A 17,606-nucleotide genomic window follows, 5' to 3' on the forward strand; every position below is an offset into this window, starting at 1 on the left:
AACTGTATTAACAAACTACAGTCATACCTCAGGTTAAATATGCTTCCGGTTGAGTGTTTTCAGGTTACGCTCTGCAGCGACCTGGAAGTAATGGAACGTATTACTTCCGGGTTTCGCCACTCGTGCATGCGCAGATGCTCAAAATGACATCACGTGGAAGCGGCGAAACACAATCTGCGCACGCGCAGACGCGTGTTATGTTCTACTGAGGATGCGACAGGGGCTCCGGAATGGATCCCGTTCGCATCCAGAGGTACCACTGTAATATGATGTATTCTAAGTCTTTAAAGAGCGGGGAGGGAAAAATCAATATTTGAATTTTTTATATAGGAGCAACTTGGACATTACGTGATGCAACTTTTTAGGGGTCTTAAGAGTGTTGTGGAACAGGCATGGCCAAACTTGGCCCTCCAGCTGTTTTGGGACTACAACTCCCATCATCCCTAGCTAACAGGACCAGTGGTCAGGGCTGATGGGAACTGTAGTCCCCAAACAGCTGGAGGGCCAAGTTTGGCCATGCCTGCAGGCTTAGTATAATTGAAGTCACTTTCCAGTCATATGCTGTTGCTTAAACAGAAGGGATCTGAAAGTCTAGTGGCATGGTTAGTTACTCAACATGTCTATTTTGGGGAGCTAATAAATTGGCAGGACATAGTGACCTACTCCAAAGTGACTTTTAAATGCAGATATTTCAATGAAACTTTATCAAGTCGGGCACAGCGTGAAGGCTTTGACAACTGAAATGTCACTGCCTCTCTTTTATCAAAATCCTGGAGCTTTAGATTTTTGCTATTCAGGATATTCTTGGCCTCAACGTAGAATACTCTGCTATTGTATCTGTGCTGTCAGGAAAGTGTTTATTTACCTTTCAGAATTTAACAGAAAATACAATTCTGCCAGATGTAGCTTCTCCTGTCATCATAGCATTGTGATCTGACAAACCACAGTGAACACCCAAGACAAAAGTGCTATGGTTAATTTATTTGAACTAACCAGACAATTTTTGGCCTGCAGGGCAGTAGCTTTAATGTGTTGCTATTCAGTGATGGTGCTTTATGAGGAGCACCCTGCACAAGATGTATTGGGTGGGAAAGTCACCATGAGTTGCTTTAAATTTTCATGTGATGAACACAAAATTATTAAAGGGTGACAGCATGAACAAAGCAGAAGTGGGTAATTCCTGAAAACTATTGCAGAGGTCCATGGGTTTGTTGCCAAACAAACAAAAAGCATTTAATTGCATGGAAATAGAAAAAGAAAAAGAAAATTGTTGTCAGTGCAACAAACTGATTAATGTTTGGTGAATATGGAGTGCTAGTCTCTTGGCACCAAAGATAATGGTGAAGTCCTACTCAGGCTTCTTTGGGGGTGTATCTTGCTTTAACTGGGAAATTCTGAGTAAAAGTATATATAACTGGGCTGCAAATCTGCTATCACTTGCAGCAAGCTTTTGCTGAAGTTAAACCATTTGAGCTCTTGTTTCAAGAAGTTTTGATAGTCATGAAAAGCTGAAGACAAATTTGTGTGACAGCTTTCTGGAAAGCATCATCAACATATAACCCCACAAAAAAGGAGAAATATCCATGTCGTTGATGTTCTTCTGGCTCAGGACTGCATGCTTTGCACTCTGTGCCTCATAGAGAGATTTATCGTACATATATTGTCACTACTCTCCTTGAATTGGTTGGCAAGGAAAGATACACAGTAATCTCTCCAGTATCCTGAATGTTTAATGCATATCCTGCTCCCCTGAGCTGCCACTATCACAAAGGTCCAAAAAGACCTGAGTCGGAAGATGTCCCTCAGAGCAGCAAACATCTAGTGATTTCTTTGCAGGCCTAGAAGATGGCTATATGCAGACATGGAGCCTGAATGTGGGGTTGTACAGAGATCACAAGATGCATGTAACCAAGTCCCCCTGACAGCCCTTTCTAGTTTTCTCCAGAACAGGTAGGTTGAGTGATTTTGAGTGGAGAAATGGCGAGGTGTATGTGCTTAACTGCCCACCACTCAGAACTCCAAATCACCCTTGGAACATTTTGGATGCCCCTGTTTTCTTTGGAGAAATGTTGGAGGGTATGGCATTAAAGTGTTGTTATATGGAATTGCTGATAAAATAAATGAGAGGATGTGACAAAGAGAGTGTGCTTGTTCTCTCTCTCTCTCTGTGGTCTTAGGAGGGTGATGCATATATTGTGCATCTTCTAAAGAAATAGCCATGTGCTCTCTCAAAAGTATGTCTCTCTTCATTTCAAGATTTTAAAAATAGCACAGTGAAAAATGTGGAATCTGCTTAAACACTCTGAGGATGCCTGGGAGTAAGCCCCATTTAAGCCTTACTTCTGAGTGTATAAATAGGATTACGGTGTAACGAGGCCTTCCACAAATGTATCTGAAACACTGCTTTGAGTGGGAACTGCAGTGATATCTCACTTACCCCATATCACTTATCCAAAAACGTGAGGATATTTTGATGATAAAGCCTGCACTGAAGCAATGAGAAGAACAAAGCCTACATGCAAATGTGAGCTTTATCTAGAGAAAGGACTTATAATTACTCTTAATTGTATCTTTAGAAGGCTGGTGGTGGTTTCACAGGCCTTTTCTGTGGATCCTGTTTGCACGTGTTGAAACTTGACACTTTTGCATACTGAATAAAAGAGCCCACGGGAACACAAGTGATACAGTGAATTACGGTAGAGCTGGAGACATCATAGCCGGCAATTTGTCAGTGTTGCTGTTTTCACCAAATGCATATTGTCTTTAACAACATTCAGAGTCCCTTTGAATTAATGTCGAATCATGCTGTGGGTCTCATATTTTCATTTGACACTGAACACTTGATCCCAGATGTGCACAGAGCAGAAAACCCTTGGCATCCTTTCCAGGAACCTGGGGTTTTTCCATTGGTTTGGAATGTGAGCCACTAGGCTCTTTGATTTCACTTTGTGGGAGGTTATAAGCAGTGGCTGCAGAGGTTGCATAACACACACACACGCCGTACATTGAAAGCACACACCCTGCAAGAATCCTGGGAACTGTTGTTTACCCTTCACAGAGCTACAACTCCCAGCACCCTTAATAAACAACAGTTCCCAGATTATTTGTGGATGTGTGCTTTCAATGTACAGTATGGGATGTTTGAAGCCAGAGTCTAGTCGATCAAAGGCTTTTATATACAAATTCCTTACTCTTAGATCTGAAACCTATGCAGTATTACTACTACTACTACTACTACTACTACTACTACTACTACTACTAGACAGTGGATTACATTAAGGCAGAGGATGTGCAAGTCTAATGAAGAACCAGTGAACTCATGGGTTGCTACCAGAAGCAAACATGGTGTGTGCAACAAGAAAAGAGTGATGGGGGTATAGCACATGCTTTGTCTGTGTCGTACCTCGTGCCATGTTCAGCCTCCAGTATCACCAGTTAGAGGAACTCAGATTACAGGATTGGGAAGCTCCTCTATCTAGAAAGCATCTGTCAGAGAAGACAGGACTGGGTTATACAGCAGGGCTGGAGGATGGCTTGCCCTCCAGTTGTTGTTGGACTACAACTCCCATCATCCCTGACCATTGGCTTTGGTAGCTGGGACTGGTGGGAGCTGAGTTCCACAATGTCTGGATAGGCACAGATTTTTCATCCCTGTACCGTAGGCTGATTTCAGTCTTGTATGCAGCCTGCCTTTTCCCCTTTTTCTTTTGGTACTTAAATACCCAGTCCACCGAGGTGTTTTAAATTTACATAGCAAGGGTGCAGATACAAGATCTTTAAACAATTACGGCATAATTGAACTGTGTTCGGCAACCCCGAGTATGCATTTGTGCTAAATGACTTCTAGAGGGATAATTACATTAGTGTGCTATACAGAAATAACAGTCTTGTGGCATATTAAAGTGACAGGGACTTTTTAGTGATTTCTCTTAATCTTTGGAACTCCCTTCCTAGGGAACAGAAGTTAACGTACATTGGTTAATTATCATATGCTGTGCTTTGAAACATCATTGCTGCTGCTTATAAATTAGTGGGATGTTTTATTCCTGCTGCATTTGTGTGTTTTGAAATTGTGATGGCAGTGTAAGTCATTTATTTACTTAAGCAATTTCTAACAAATTTCTTATGGCATAAGGCCAATAGAGACCACTGTATCAGATGCATGAATGGTTATCCTGAGTTGGCAGGCTTATCTATCTGTAAGCAGGGGTGGTGGTCAGGGAAAGCAAAAAGTATTACTTGAATAAGTTCAATAAAAGCTTAAATAATAAAAAAGTATTTTTTCTATATCCAATCAAAATTCTTTCCAAGACTCCAACTTATCAACAGACACTGTGCAATCCACCAGAAATTGATCGATGACCCACTGGTGGATTGTGGTCTATCTGTTGACCACCCTAGAGACAGGCTGTTGTTCTACCACCTCTATCAGAGACAGTAGGTCTATGAATACCAGTTGCTTCGCATGGGTATCTCTGCCTGACCATAAAAGTGCTGGAATGGATAGCCCTTTTGGCCTGATCCAGCAGCAGCTTATTGTGTTCTGCCATCTCCTTATACTGTATGTCACCTTATGGCAAATTCACACTTAAAGGTAAAGGGACCCCTGACCATTAGGTCCAGTCGTGGCCGACTCTGGGGTTGCAGCTCTCATCTCGCTTTATTGGCCGAGGGAGCCAGCGTACAGCTTCTGGGTTATGTGGCCAGCATGAGTAAGCCGCTTCTGGCGAACCAGAGCAGCGCACGGAAACGCCGTTTACCTTCCCACCGGAGTGGTACCTATTTATCTACTTGCACTCTTGACGTGCTTTCGAACTGCTAGGTTGGCAGGAGCTGGGACTGAGCAACAGGAGCTCACCCCGTCGCGGGGATTCGAACCACCGACCTCCTGATCAGCAAGTCCCGGGCCTGCCTAAACTCTGCTACTTTGCACAACTGCTTGTAGCTGGATGATTTGAATTTTCCAGATCTCCTCCTGACTAGAGGCATCTGTCTAGCAAGTGTTGGGCTGTCCCATTTGGCTCTTCTCGGCAAGAGGAATGCGGTGAATGCCTCTGCAAGATGGTACATGACAGAACTCTTGCCCAGCTGTTATGAGACTGCTCCTCTTCTTTTTCCTTTTTGGCTGCAGAAACCAGCATGCTACCAGGGCTTCGATTCCTTCCTGTTCTGCCACAGCACTGTTCCTTCCTCTTGCACTCATTTGCAATGCACGTTTCTTTCCTGCTGTAGTAGTAAACGGAAGCTGCTGTTGCATGGATATCCCGCGCGCTGTGCAAGATGCAAATAAAAACTGAAAATGCGGTGGCGACGGTGGAGGAGATGCAGATTATTTGTGGGAGGCGCCAAAGGAAGACGGCCACACAGTTGCGGAACTCACAACTCTCCAAGGGAGGGCTTATCAATAGCCTTCTTTCACATACATAAAGGAGCTGGAGCTGTTGCACAAGAACAAGCGATGAGTCACAGCAAAGCAACTCAGAGGCCTCTCGATACTCGAATCCAACGATGTGTTTTACTCTGGGCTGCTCACCCTTCCTGCTTCCCACATTTTTGGTGACAATTCCCACCCCCACCTTCCCGTCTGCATTTTGTTTTTGGTTTGCATTTGTGCAAACGGCAGGAAATGTCGTGGCACTTCCTAGAGTAGCTGGTGCAAGTAGGGGCGCGCGTGCAAAACGTGAGTGCCTCGTTGTGCAAGTCCTGACAGCCCAATCCTATACGCCTTTTTAATCTGGATCGGGCGCAAGCCATTTCGTGGAATTTTATCCCCATGCAATAACGTCGGCGGGGGGGGGGGAATCCTGCGCAGATTTACTTGGGCTTAGCCCCCCCCCCCGGTGAACGAAGCGGCACGTGCTTGCCTAGGATCGGCCTGCACCCCTTCAGGATGCAGCCGGGAAATTTGCGCTTCTAATCATATTGGTGGCCCTCCTAGACCATTTTCGCCCCCCGCGCCCCGTTCCATTTCCTGCGCCCAAATGTGAGTTTCCAGCGCTTTAATTGGGGCTTTTGTTTTGATGTGTCTCTCCCCCCCCCATGCAAAAATCCCGCACAAGCCTGATTTACGGGCTTAGCCTATAAAAGCAAGGAGAGAGCAAAAGTAAACGTCCCTCCAAACGGGAAAAAGTCAGCACTATTCCTGGCAAAACAGCGTTTCCAGTAACGTGATCAGCCTCTTTCCCCCTGACCTTGTAGCTGCGTCGAGATGCTAGCAATGCGTGCCAGAGCAACTGGATCTTCCTGGCAACCGAACCTTTTGGACGGACGGGCCCGCTCTCTCCATCTCATAGCCACAGACGGGCACGCACGCACGAACGAAAGTGTTGAGTTACATGGGGTGGTTATTATACTGTATTATGCATTAAAAAAACAACTTTATTTGCCTTATATGGCCACAGGAAATGGGCGTGGCTTAGGCCTGCTGCCGGGTGGGGGAGCCTGAGCAGGAGCCAGTTGTGCTGATGAAGTGGAAGAGCTGGTTTTACTTCTGTTGCAGCAGGACCTATGTGTTTTGCAGGAGGTGGCTGCTCCTAATTTCCTTTCCTGAGAGTTGTGCAATCTCTTGGTTCTCAGAAGGAGGCGGGGAGACGGGTGGATGGGAAGCCAGCGCTCTCTGCTGTGGCTGCTGCTGCAGTTGCTGCCTCCTTCGTAGCTAAGGAGCTTCTCTTCCCTCCTCCTCCTCCACCTCCTTCCCCCTCCCCACCGCTCTGCTCCCCAAGCTGTGATCTCAAATCCTGTGACTCAGAGACTTGCAATCCTGACACTGCAACGTGCGGTTGGCGGTGGAGAGGGCAGCAACAGCAAACCGGGGCTCTCCACATCCCGGGCGGCCGCGAGCAAATACTGCAGGACTTTGTGCGCAGAGAGCGAGCAACCGAGCAGGCTGACAACTTGTGCACGGGATCTTTGCAAGGAAACTTCCTGCATTCTTTCCAAGAGAGCCTTGCCGGGGGGGGGGGGGTAGCGTAGCGGGAAGGTCTGTTCCTCCTCAGTCGCTTGTTGCTTTTTGGATTTGGCACTTAAACCGTCAGCAGAGAAGCACTGGAGTGAAGAAGAGCGATGGGAACTCGCCTGGCTTTTATTTGGCGCTTGAGAACAAGGAGGTAAGTTTGAAAGCGAGAGGGGGGACGTCTGCACGGTCCAGAGCAGGGCCTCTGCTTTTCTTCCGCTTGTTCTTTGCAGCGCGGAGCTGGTGCTGGAAACCAAAAGAAGCCGCAGCGCGTGGGGAAGAAAGGGTGCTTGTGTGCTTGCAGCCGTGGAATATATATTTAGATTTGTTGCAATATAAATATTGCAAGGAGTGGATGGAAGAGTTAGAGTGGGGAGGGCGAATCGAGGGCTTTGGGGGGAACTTTTTTGGCTTGCCTTTCCTGTTTTCTTTAAAGCCTGCCTGTCTGCCTCCTGCGAGCCCTGCGTTTTGCCTCACTCTTGTTTGTGCAGCTACGCAGTTCGGCGCTGCTCAGGGGCGGCCGCGGAAAGGAGGTTTCCTCCCTTCAGAACCGGGAAATGAGACGCAGGCGGAGTGCTCTCTCTCTCTCTCTCCCTCTCGTGTGTGTGTGTGTTTTGCAAAACGTTCCCTTTGTCAGATGGGAGCAGCTTCTAAACGGGAGTAAGAAGTGGAAAGAGGTGATTTGGGTGGCCTTTGCTCGCTCTCTCTCCTGGTCATGAGATGGACATTTTTCTGACCAAAGACGTCGCGCTTTCGAAACGACGCTGCCTCCATGCACTCCCCACCCTCCCGGTCGCCGCCGCATATAATTCACCCTAATCCTTTGCTCCTGATTAATGGGTAAATCCCGAAGTGGAATTTAAGCTATGCTTTGTGTCTGAGGGTGGAAGTCGTGCAAGATTGCCTTACCTTCCCCCCCCCTCCACTCCGATTTCCCCTCTCCTACCCCTGGTTATCACAGTTATTTTAACGAGGAATTGCAATGCCAACTTCCCCCCTCCCCCAAACACACACAAGCCAAAATCTTGGAACTCTCTCGTGCAGATTTTCCATTTTGTTAAGAGCAACGTGCACCGCCCCGCGCGTGCAGAGATGGGCCGCAAGTCTTTATTTACTAGTTTGGGGAAGGAGGGGGGCTGCGAGTTTCAGAGCAGCCGTTCATTCCCGTCCGGAAGCATAAAAGTTGTGCTTGTGTAAGGTGGTTCCTGCATCTCATGCTTTTTGCAAGCATTGGGGTTGCAGAATGAGATACTCTTTTTAAATACACGGTGGTTTAGTTCCTAAATTCCCCACTTGTTTCAGCCCATATGGCTAGCAAACCTATAGAATGTGCTCCTACGGGCAGCAAAGTCCCAGTGTGCTCATAAATTTTTAGAGAATGAGATAAGGGATGTGAAGGGAGTCAAGGTGGTGGTTTAAAGTCCAGGTGACTCCTGGGTCCCAGAACTGTGATCTCATCCTGCAATCCACCAGCCGCTCTAGCAAAAGTGGCAGCAATGTTGAAAGATATGTGTAATCACAGTCGTGGTGACTTGCCAGGGCGTATGGCCATAGTTCTGGCAGGTGACATCATCGAAGCTGTTCTAGTTCCTGTAGAAATCAATGAGAGAGCTTTGCTATTAACTAGAGGAGCATAATAGGTCCTTGTACTTGACAAGTGCTGCATCCTACATAAGAGGAGCCTGCTGGATCAGGCCAATTGCCTATTTAGTGCAGCATTCTGTTCTCATAGTAGCCAGCCAGGTGCCTGTGGGAAACCCCCAAGCAACTCTGCCCATCTTCAGTTCCCAGCAACTGGTATTCAGAGGCATAATGCCTCTGACAGCGGAGGTGGAACATAACTATCCTGGCTAGTAGTTCTTGATATGCACTGTGTGAACAAGCACTTCAAAATAATAAAATCTGTCCTGCATCTTCCAACATGCAGTTTAATCGGAAGCCTACAAGTTCTAGTAGTTGTGTTTTAGCTCTGAGATGGGCAGCTTTCAGCAAAAGTATGTTTCTTGGGGACATTTGTGTAAAGGCTCATTTAGAAGGTCTTATCTCAAGAGAATTTGCCTGTTTATACAGGAGAGGTATTGTCTTCTGATACACAGAATTAAATGCACCCCCTTTTTTTAAGCTTTGGGTTTCATGCCTTGCCCGGTGGTTGTATTGCCTGTTACTGTGCAATGTCTCTCATGTGTGCAGATGTGTTGATAAAGTTTGCTTTTGCCTAGGGCTGACTTCAGAATCACAGATAAGTTCATTGATTGCTTCCAGACTGCTGTAAATAGCAGAGTTTAGGCTGAAGCAATGCAGGAACTACACATGGTTTGACTTCCTCTGTGATGGGTTAGCCCAAGTGATTTGGCCACACTCTATGGCAAAATTGCAGAGGATCCTTTGTATACATGTTGCAGTGGAAATGTAAGGGTTTCTTGAAGGTATAAATTTGGAAAAACACTACATTAAAGAAATAAGTCAACACCCCTTATTTTCCAGAAATAGGAACACTAGGAAGCCAAGGATATGCCTGAAGAATGGCCTTCAAGTACATTAACTCTTGTCTAGGCTTAGGATATGTGCGCACTGTTCTTAAGAACTTTTATCACCTTGTTGGGACTGCCAGGGCAATGTAATCAAATGCAGAAATCTGTTTAAAAGACTACTAGTGGCTTTGCTAAAATCTTAAACGTGTCTCCAAGCTTAGTATAAGTTAATTCAACCTTTGCCAACATGGTGCTTCCAGATAGTTTAGACTACAATTCCCATTGGTCCCAGCCAGCACAGAGTTGTAGTTCTTGGCACCTGGAGGGGGCCAAGTTGATGAAGGCTGTGTTCAGTACAGTAGTCCTGGGCAGACTGAGGTGAACCATTTACTTCTTGCACGCTTAGTAGCTTGCTGAACCGTTTATATTGAACTTGTTGGGATTGAGAAAGAGATACTTTATCCCTCCATGGGTGTGATTGCAATGACTTTTTAGTCTGTTCCTTTGTCTTCAGAAATTATGCAAACTACACTGGCTTGAGGCTTTGGGTTACTAAAGAATGAACTTGATGACAGGATGCCTTATTATGTGGATGATGGGAAGGGGCCTGAATGGCAGAAGGCATGCAACTATGTATGTACTGGTAGAGTGCTTTGGCACTAATTGTGGGAACCTTTCTATGGCCAGAAGTCTCCAGATGCTGAGACATTAGGGTAACTTTTGATGAAGGAGGATAGTGGGCTGTTAACACAAGTCTTGCATCTCTATAAATTTGGAGTCGGTGGAATTGATTTGGGTGCAACAACACTCTGTCTCTTCCTGCCCAAGAATGCATACTAATTGGTTTACTGTAACAATGAGAGCATATTGGTTTGCAACTTGGTAAAGAGTTTTATACTTCCAGTTTATACGAGCATCATCCGAAATGTCTGGTCATGCAACCCACATGTCTTTTGTGCTGCACAATTTTTTCTGTTTAGAGATAAGGAGGGGGAGGGATCACTGTGAAATTATTAGATTTTTGTTCAAGTGTCTGTACAGTTGCAAGGATGCAAGACTGAAGAGAAGTTACAAACTAGTGCAAAGTTACGTGTGCAGGATTGAGGATAATGTTGCAAGGAAAGGCCGGTAATGATTGGACAAAACAGTGTTTCTCCATGAGATGGAAAGTAAATGTTTGCACTGCTTGGTGTCCTAAATACTAATAATTTGCTGTAATAATTGATATACAGTAGTACCTCTGGTTACGTAAACTTCAGGATGCGAAACCCGGAAGTATTTGACTGGGTTTTGTCATGTGCGGTTCTCAGGTTGTGGAAACCTCGGGATCCAACCGGACCTCCGGAACGGATCCTGTCCGCAACCGGAGGTACTACTGTAATGCATGAATTGTTTCATTACATTTACAATTCCTGGCTTGAAAATCAGTTATTTTTCTCCATTATTTTTAATTTTTCCCATAGAAAAGCAAACTGCAAATCTGTTTGATTAAAGGAGCATAAGCTGAATGATAAGATTTGAATTTAACATTTGTGTTGGCTTTGTTTAAAATGGAACCATAAAAAATACTTATTATAACTGAAATGTAAAAACACATTAAAGTATTATTTAACAAGTGACTTTTAAAAATTAAACAAAATTATTTATTAACCTTGATCGTATTTGGATACCCTGCAGTAGATCTCATGAAGAGAGCTCTTAGTATATAATCTCAAAATGGTCAGGAATGTGGTGTGAATGTTCCTAGTTTCTCAAGAGGGGAAAATCCATTCCAGGATAAGAATAATTTCTGTAGGCCACAATTGTTGGGCATTGGTGGAACTGTGAATCAGGTGCAGAGGTGGGAGTGCTCAGCTGTAGCACTGTGGCCTGGCTTGCTATGCAAGTCATCTCATAGTTGATGCAGTTATACACAGAAAGATTGTTGGCCTTGAGCACATAGGAGCTGTAATTGGTGCTGATAGTCAAAAATAACAAAGACTAGAATTTAACAAAAAAACAAAAACCCTGCTTTCGATGAAGGCTCTGAACAAGAATGCACTCATCGAGCTTTGAGTGTGGAAACTTGATTTTCAGATTTTTATGATGCTGGCAACTTTGAAAACCATTTACCCTATTCCTGGCCTATCGGCCATGCAGATGAACATTGTAAAATTTGGTCACTTGCATGGGGCCAAGTAGAACGTTGAAGGACAGATCTTTAAAGTACAAATTACAAAACCTTTGCATTGTTCTGTCATTGCACAGCCTGCCAGAACAGGTAGTGAATGCCTAAATTAAAAGGGGGAAATTTATATAGGTAACTAGAAAGGAGGTGTTTACCCTCTCTTTGACCTTTATCAGTTAGGATTCATATGAGTGCTATTCTTAGATTATATAACATATCCTTGCCACTACATCATTATATAACCATGGGTTTATCCTTCCAATGCCCTTTATTCCTCTTATTTTATGAAGATGGGGATAATTTTGTTTTGTCTTATACGCTTTTGGGTTTCAAAAGTGAAGTACTTAACGTTTGGATGTAGTGCTTTTGCAGCGGACTCCTAATGCAACGTTTTTCAGAGGGGTAGCTGTGTAAGTTTATTGCCTCAATAATAACAAGAAAGTCTTGGGCACCTTAAAGACGAATACATTTATTATGACAGTGCTGGGGAAGCTCTAGCGTGTGGGCCTAATAAGGTACATTAGAACATTTGACCCTTGAGGAGGTCTCAGCCTTGCCATGCCCACCTGTTGTACACCTGATGCCATTATGTTGGTCAGGGGCTGCACTGAAGGGGGGTTTAAAATTGTTGCTGATCAGTGGTGCTTTTGGTACAGTGTTCAGCAAGACCCCACACTGACACTTTGCAGAGGAGAACTAATACAGACTGTGGCAGGTACATTATAGCTTAAGCATATGTAAAATAATGTTCTGCTACCATTCACAAAAGGAACGCGGGTCGGGCTGTGGTCTAAACCACTGAGCCTCTTGAGCTTGCTGAGTCCCAGCTCCTGCCAACCTAGCAGTTGGAAAGCATGCCAAAAAGTGCAAGTAGATAAATAGGTACTGCTCCGGCAGGAAGGTAAATGGTGTTTCCGTGCGCTGCTCTGGTTTTGGTGTTCTGGTGCACCAGAAGTGGCTTGGTCATGCTGGCCACATGACCCGGGAAAACTGTCTGCAGACAAAACACCAGCTCCCTTGGCCTGTAAAGCGAGATGAGCGCTGCAACCCCAGAGTCATCTGCAACTGAACTTAACTGTCAGGGGTCCTTTACCTTTTACCATTCACAAAACCTTATACTGTATTAAAATTTTGACATTTCATTTCCCTCTGACCCTACTCTTCACATTTTTTCACTCCTAATATACATGCCAATTTAGAGCGATACTAAATGCTTCTGATGAAGTGGATTCCAGTCCATGGAAGTTGAACACTATAAATTTATTAGTCTTTAAAGTGCCTCAAGACTTCATTTTTAATAAAGCATATTATAGTTACAATCCAGCCGAACCACTTTTAGATTCTGCTTTTTTCTCTGAGATCTGTGTATGTCCTTTTTCATTGAAAATGGTGGAAGTCAAAACTGCTTAGTTACCTTCTGTGTTAATTTACCTCTCCTGGTTTGTATGAGGTGGCCAGTTCTTAGGAACTGCTCTCTGCTAAATCTGTGGCTATTAAGTGCTTGGATGAAAGTGAACTGACTTGGAGTTGAATCCAAAGAAGCTGCGGTAATAGGAGAAGCAGCTGGAAGATGTTAACAGCCAAGCTTTCGGCTTCTTCATTTGTTGGAGATGTGTGACTTTGGGCTACTGTTGATTGCCTTGTGACAGCTGTGGCCAGAAGCATTTTCCCCCACGTGGATATGGCAGATAACAGTATCCTTGTGAAACTTGCTCCATTTACAGTGTCATTTTGACTCCTGACTGGACTACTAGAGTGAAATCCATACTGTATAGGGCTTTCCTATCCTTGGAAAAGTTTCCAAAATGCCAGTGTGTGCAGAATGTGACTAGTTGGACTCTGGATTACAAAGGAAATACTGTATTTATTAGATGTAATACATTGTATCTGGTATACATACTTTATGTCTGGATTTTTACCAAGGTATGCAGTCTACAAGGTGTTTTAGGGTTTGAAATATATCCACTTGTGAGACTTTCTCTTCTGTGCATCTTGATGAGAGTTTAAGTTATTGGTAATAATAGTTTCCCAGTAGGCAATCACTCCTGGCGTCAAGTGAGATGCTGTAGGTTTGTTTTGATTTGGTCAAGAGCAAGGCTGAAAACTTACTTCTCTGGATAAAACAACAACAACAACAACCACCCAGAAAAATGGCACGGGAACCTTGGCTGCAGTTGTAGCTGTCACTTCCTGAAGTGTTGAAACATCCTCTTCCTCATCTTCTGCCTACCTCCAGCTTGCAACACAGAACTTGTGGATCAGAGTTGTAGCGCTGGAAATGCGTAAGCTTTTGTCATCATGTTGAGTTATAAGGGGCAGAAACTGAGCTTGCAGAACCTCTGCGTTTGAGAATATAGCTTGACAATGAGATGTAGGATGGCAGTGAGCCATCGGAAGAATTTAGCCATTTCTTTGCCTTTCTTTGGTGCAAGTAATGGTGTGAACTGTGTCTTCTCTGAGGAAGTCAAATCTCTGCAATAAGTTCCAAGCTTCTCATTACCAAGCCTCCTTTCAGTTTCAGGTCCCTTGTGAATTTAAATCAGTAGCCATGTATTAAAAAAACAAACAAACAGTTTTGGATTTCGTGGCTGATGTATCCAGAGAGGCATATATGTCTATAAGAGGGTTTGGCTGAATCAACCCTAAACTGCTTCTTTAATTAAAGTGACCAGATACATTTATCCTATATCATTTTTCTTACTCAGAATATTAATAACATGAAACATATTGGCAGGGTTAAGATTCAGATGATGGCAGTCCTGACTTGTGTCTTTCTGATTTTATTCACCACAACTCCTGGTTTCAGTGGAGGAGACAGAAACGTAAGAATTTGTCTGATACTGAAGCAGAGCAGTGGTCCGTCTGGCCCGGCATTGTCTGTGTGGACAGGCAATAACTAGAGTTTCCTTCTGTTTTTTGTCCTATGTGCAAGTGCCAGGGATTGAACCTGGGACCTTATGCATGCAAAGCATGTGCAAATGAGCAGAGCTGCTGATCAACCCTACCCCAAACCCCAGATTCAGATCTCTGACCCCCTTTTCACCTCCTGTTACAGCTTTGTCACCACTTTGAGGGGCCCTGTGTTAGTAGCGATTCTGCACAGCCTTCACATTCTGATCTACCGTACAGTGTAAAAGCTTTAAAGCTGCCTTGCTTCTTACTCTTGGCCTAGATACTGATTTGTTCTGAAGTGGAAAGTCCAAGAGGGAGCAAAGATTACCTTAGCCGTGCAAATACTCTTCTGCATTCCTGCAAAGGCTGCATTCCCCTGCCTCTCCCTCCCCACCACCGCCATGCAGAAACAAAGCAAATTTAAGCTTGGGAATTGTCCCTAGTTTCCATAGTTTAGCTTGTTTATGCCAGTTTATTTTGTTCTTGGTGCAAGCAGCAAGAGTATTGTCTTGGCTCTGGGAATACAAGAATGAGGAGAACTTCTGGCCAACTCCATGTTTAGTTGTTCCAACTCCAGGGCCGGCTGCAGTTCCTGCATGGCTGACGTAAACACTGCTTTCTGTTGGTAGCAACTACCTTCTTGGCAGTTCCAAAGAGAAGAGCCAGAAATAGCCTAGTTAACAGCTCCGTTAATCGTTAGCAACTAACTTGTTTCCAAAAGGAACGAATGTGTACTTTTGTGTCATGATTGTATAGATTACCTTCTCTAGGTCCTGCTGGACCATGCACCAGCCAGCTCAAATTACTAGTATTTCTCACAACAGTAAGCAATACTTAAGCTAAAGTGAGCCCTATCTCATTTGTCAGAGCGATTTCTAAACCATCAAGTAGTTAAACAAAACAAATGCAACAAATTGAGTTCTGCTGAAATAAAATCTGCGGTGCTGCTTCCCCTTTCTGTAGGAGGCCTCATCTCCAGCCTACCTGCCCTATTCCAGGTGTGTGCAGTTTCCCTTTTCCATTGTATTCTGCATGCCGCTTTCTTTGCTACACACCCTAACAAACTCTCTTTGCAGCTTCTGGATTGAGAAGTTTCACCACCTTCCTGTTCATGCAACATAAACAGAGTTTGATTTGGTTATTAAGTAGGGATTAATGGTGAGATTTATCAGGATTAATTTTTTTTATCATGGCCATTCCCAAAATATCTTTCCAAACTCCAAAACAGCACCTAGACATTGTAATAAGTACTCCCTCCCCCTCTCTGCAATGACACCTTAAAAACACACACACACTCCAGTGTTGTTTTTCTTGCAGAGATTACTGCCAAGTGCAGGGTCTTCTATTGTCTATTGTTGAAGAACACTGTCCATTAGCAGTTCTTCCAGTAGAAACAAATAAGAGCCGCAGGCCAAGTTTGCAATAAACAACCAACAGTTGCACTAAGGTTTGCAAGCAGTTACTACAAGGAAATGGGGAAGCAGGAGACCAAAGTTTGCACTGACATGTCACTTTAAAAGCACAGGACCCTTCTGTGTAAAGTACTTGGCTGAAAGCCACTCTCTGAGTCACATATGTTGCTCCTTTGACCCTCTGATACCACTCTAATATGTCTCTTAACATGCCAGTTGCTGGAGGATATTAAAGCAGTTGAAAGGAATGGCAGCGGTGCTGTTGAAGTGAAGAATAAATAAAGGCGAAGCCCATACGTTTTGTGTTAAGAGACCAGAAGAGTAGATGATACTGCGGGTGGAGCGGTTACACTCTTCTTTCTAAAGCCTGTGACATTTGCTGAAACAACTAAAGAGCAATCTGGTTTTGTAACACTGGGGTAAACAAGTCTTGTGGCAGCATAGTTCGATCCAAGTTTGTCATACTTGTAAAAGTCGGTGTGGTTTAGTGACAATAATACTGTTTGGGGGCTTTCGATACGGGGAAATCCCACTCAAGGCACCCAGGGTGACCGAGACAAGGAAAATGAGTGACTCATGAGTTCATTCTGTCCTCAATGAAAGGGAAATCGGGAGGGAGCATGTGTGAAAACTAAGGCCTACCTAGGCCCAGAAGCCAGAGCACAAGTAGATTAGTTCAGTTAGCAGTGGTTGCCTGAAGGTTTAGGTGGTGCATCAGTTCTGTAATGAGGCTTGCCAGCCTTCACAAATTTTAAATCCAAATATTTAGCATTTTTTTTCTAAAAGCAAGCATTAATTGCTGTGCAAAGCCCCTGAATATTTGTCCTTAGCTTCTCTTTCCACAAACTGGGCAGCCTATGCACGCTTCCACAAGTGGCACAAGCCATCAGGGTTTGTGTCATTTCTGAATAAGGACAGGAGTGCCTGTAGGTCTAGCTGTTGTGCAGCATAGCCTTTGCCAGCCTGGGGCCCTCCAGATGTTTTGGATTACCATCTCCCAAACATCTGGAAGGCCCCAGGTGGGTGAAGGCTCTGTAGCCTGTACTGATGCCTATCTCCACAGCCCTGTGCTGCTTTCCCTGACACAGTGCATGGCAGGAAAAACCAGATCAGGGCTTGGAGGGGCTGCAGATTGCTCTAGTCCCTTACAATGGGGGTGGCTTATGACCCACTTTCCTACGTGCTCAGTGGGTGCATTTCCTTCCTCAGTTCCCTTTGCATCTTAAGACTTTCTAAATGCTTTACTGCTTATGGGAAGATAGAAGGACACTGCTGGTATGGTGGAACTGCTTAACACTCTCTCTTTAGAAACCATTTTCTTTCCTCCTTCGTGATTAAATATTATTTCTTCTTTCCCCTCTCTCCCCTTCCTGTTTGGTTCCCCTACCCCCTTTCTGCAGAAATGCTGGATTTTTTCTTTGGGGGACTCTTGCCACACAGAAGGCAGTTTTTATTCCTCACTCAAACCACCAGTGTGTAGGAGGGCTGTTCTGCTGTCATTTCCCACTTCAGGGAGCAGTGGGTGGTGAGTGGGAGGGAAAAGGCTGGTTTGCAAGGCAGCCTGCAGGAATGTTAATTGTGCCTGCTATTCACAAAGCTTGAACTGGGTGATTTTCATTAATTGGGTTGATGTGGCCATGTGGCTGGAGGCTGGCTTTAGAGACAAGAGGGGTATGCACTGATTTTGGCCAAGTTATAATTAATCCATACAT

The 17,606-nt window shown here is 44.5% G+C and overlaps 1 protein-coding gene across 2 annotated transcripts in view; it reads left to right on the forward strand.

Moving 5' to 3' along the window:
- MIDEAS (mitotic deacetylase associated SANT domain protein) overlaps positions 1-17,606 on the forward strand; it is a 75,726-nt gene that overhangs the window by 15,564 nt on the left and 42,556 nt on the right. The window contains exon 1 of one of the 2 annotated variants that reach the window (XM_081889633.1): positions 6,602-7,106. The exons of the other annotated variant lie outside the window; for it this stretch is intronic. The gene's annotated coding sequence lies outside the window, so the exon portion shown is untranslated. Of the gene's footprint in view, positions 1-6,601; positions 7,107-17,606 lie in introns of those variants that run through there. 2 annotated transcript variants of the gene reach the window in all.

This window comes from Podarcis melisellensis (genome assembly GCF_964234715.1).
Source record: "Podarcis melisellensis genome assembly, chromosome: 1".
NCBI lineage: Eukaryota > Metazoa > Chordata > Lepidosauria > Squamata > Lacertidae > Podarcis > Podarcis melisellensis.